Genomic DNA, 3507 nt, shown 5'->3' with positions numbered 1-3507 from the left:
GAGTTAACTTTCTTCTTAGTAGGTAGAGTGAGGCTCTGTTTTGGATTTGTGTTGAGAAGGCGGCTGATAACACACTGATGTTTATAGTTGCTGCCAGGACAGTCAAGGACTTTTCAGCTTCTCTGCTGTGCCAGTGTCTGCAGGTGCAGGAGAAGCTGGGAGGGAGCACAGCCCCAAATACTACCCTGGGATTCAATATTAGGTTTAAGACTGAGACCCAAATTGGCTAATACTATATTCCATACCATGCACATCATGCCCATCATACAGATGAAGATCTGTCTGGAAGTGCTCTCTCTCTGAGTCACCCCCCTGGTGAGGGTTGTGTCCTGGGTTGATCTGGGTTGTGTCCCTCTCCCTCTGGGTCGTCTTGCTCTCTCAGTCAGCTTTCAGATGCTTGGGCTCTTATCTCTTTTCCAGGATTCCAGTTTTGGGACTCTCTCTGCCCTGGAATTGTTAGCTGGGAGTGGGCTGAGCCTTGGTCATTGGGTGGTGAGTAGTTTCACTGTGTATCGCTCACGTGTGTATTTGTATATTTGTGTATATTACTATTATTATCATCACTATTATTATAATCATTATTTTCAGTTTTATTGTAGTTCAGTTATTAAATGGTTCTTATCTCAACCCATGAGCCTCTTTTCCCTTTACCCTTTTAGTTCTCTCCCACATCCTTGGGAGGGGGGAGAGTGAGCGAGTGGCTGGATGTTGTTCTGCTGATAGCTAAGGGCAAGCCACAACACCAGGGCTTTGAATATCTCCAAGGATGGAGACTCGTCAGCTTCTCAGCACAACCAGTTCCAGTATTTAATCACCCTCCAGTTAAAAAAGGGTTTTCACATGTTTAAATGAAATTTCCTGTATTCTCATTCTCTCATCTCTTACATGAACTATTTGTTCTTAGATAAATGGCTTTCCCTTTGTCTTAGCTAAAATGCATTTCAATGATCTTCTAAATATCATTAGAAGCCAAGATAAATGTTTGGGTTCCTGTCCTCAAGCAATCCATGTTAAAACTAAATACATGTCAGTAATTTGATGTACTGCAGTTAAATAAAGACGCTTAGCTTAAAGAGAGGGATCTGATAGTTTAGCAGCATGCAACATTTGAACTAGTAAAATTATTTCAAACTTTGTGTTCTTTTTTTTTTCTAATTGTTTTTCTAGTTTATTCTCAGATGCCATGATACATTAGGTTTAGCCATTGACATAACTGCTTTATCTAATTTAGACCAATGCACTCATACAACACCATTCTCTCTGTTTTCATAACATATGTGGGAATATATGAATAAAAACACATTATCAGATGTTCTATTTGCTTATAATTTTAATATTAATTGCTGTTCCTTTTATCCTTTGGCTAATTGTTATAATTATTATAATTAATTCCTTTATTAGTCTCTTACACAGATTTAAAGTGGTGTTTGCATTCCAACAGGTAAGACTCAAAATGACTTGTTCAGACTGTATCTATCTTTCAGACCATGCATCACAGGAAAAATGGGCCATTACTCTGAAACACGGAAATAAAATAAACACCCACACTGAATATTCCTATAGAGAATCATGAGAATGTTTCCTAAAAAAGTATCTTTTATAATATGTAGATTTAAATTGCTGCTGATAATGTCAGGAAAAGAAAACTTCAAAGTACCTCATGGTTTCCACTGACAGAAATGAAAATCTTCAGGCTTCACTGACAGAAAAGACAAACTTCAAAGTGGATAGTCATCTTCAAAAGCTCAGAACAAGCCAGATAACTCCCAATGTACCTGGTCTGTGAATGAAGAGAATAGGTATCTTTTCTTGGCTGTCAACCTCTCTCTTTTGTAAGCACTAAATTCTCTTAGAAGCAAAAGTACTAAAAGAAAAAAGTAGCACACAGATGCCAAAATAACATAAACCTCATTTTTTTCAACCACTTCCAAAAAATTTGTAACAATATTTTTAATTTTTTTTTTCACTTAGGTGCAAATATCAACCTGCTCACATAGGCTGTAGCAGCTTTCTCTATTAGTTGAAATAATGAACCTATTAATCAATACTATTGATCACAGGCTCACATTTTTCAAGAAAAAGAACTGAGACTCAGATGCTGATAGCTTTTTCTGAAGAGTTGCATACTTTGATACTTTTATGCAAACAATGTCTGACACACAGTGCTGCAGTCCCACACATCCGTATAGTAGAGGGGCTGCACTCTGCTCTTCAGCAAAGGCTTCTCTCTTCCATTCAATGAGATCTTTGGCTGCAATGGGCAGCAAGCAGCAAATGTCTCTGTTGCTCTGGATTTACACAAAGGTAGTGAGAGCAGAGGGAGGCATGATGCAGGAAATCTACCTTCTGCAATTCTTGTAAAAACACATTTCTATTAATAAAGAATAACAGCCCAAGAAAGATTATTAATTTTAAGGCATGAGTTTCCACTCATTCCTAGTTGTCTGTATTAGCATATTTAACATCTAGGAACTGGCTTGAGCACTGCCCTGTGATCATCCATAGCATTTAGTTATCCATTGTTGGCCCTCTTTTCTTACTTTGCTAACAAACATCTGCTCTGTGGGGTGATATTTCAGCTGACCCTAGCATGGCTGCCATTCCCTCTGGCACTCTGTGAGTGGAGCACACTCCTGCCTAGTACGTGTGCTAGCAGTTTGTGATGAATCTGATTATGAATGGAAAGAAGATGGGATGTTTGGTGTGGCCTCGACATTTTTGTCTCTAATCTGCAGTCACTGCTGGAGGAGAAGCAGGAGAAGGAGAAAGGGAGAGAAGCAGCTTCCTTCTGAACTGCAGCAAGATATAATTACTTTCTATAAACCTGACAGGAGAGAGGAGAGCTATCTGAGTTGAGGGATAATGTTGGCAAAAGAGCAAGAGAGTATTAACTGCAGGAAATTATAAGATTATTTTTAACTGCCAGAGCAGTTTGACTCTAGAGGAGCCACCTTCTAAGAGTCATGTGGGCAAAAAACCAAACAAGTTTTAAAATTAAGCATCATATATTTATGAAAAAGTCTCATGGTGTCACGGTTTCCTGTGACAACTGAGAACTGGACACAGTGTCTCAGCAGCTCTTATTTAAGTCTGTATTCTGCAGCTATAGAATGAATCTATAACATGATTGCATGATCCCTGTGCCTTTCTTAACCAGGACTTCTGGAATCCATGACCTTCACCTTCATGTTCTTGCAAGGCTGCAGGAGGAAGTTGCTGTGTGCTGTGCTGTTCATGAACAGCTTGCAGAGACAAACTGTGCTTTATTTTAGGGAAAGTTTATAGATGTTCTTTCTTTTTACTTGTTTAGATCACAGCGAGCGATGTTAGTTTTAACTTAAACTTGTGAAACTTTTTCAGAGAGCTTTGATAGTAAGTTCTTTTTGGAACAAGGCTCCCATATGAGAGCTCCCGTATCTTGTTTGCTGTGGTGGTAAAGTGAGGAGATTTCATGGGAAATGTGAGACCACTTTGGAGAGTGGCAGTTTTGACATGATATTAAGTCCA

The sequence above is a fragment of the Pterocles gutturalis genome, unplaced genomic scaffold, assembly GCF_000699245.1.
Source record: "Pterocles gutturalis isolate BGI_N339 unplaced genomic scaffold, ASM69924v1 scaffold7679, whole genome shotgun sequence".
NCBI lineage: Eukaryota > Metazoa > Chordata > Aves > Pterocliformes > Pteroclidae > Pterocles > Pterocles gutturalis.
The sequence above is the reverse complement of the archived record's forward strand: the minus strand, read 5'-3'. Positions refer to the sequence as shown.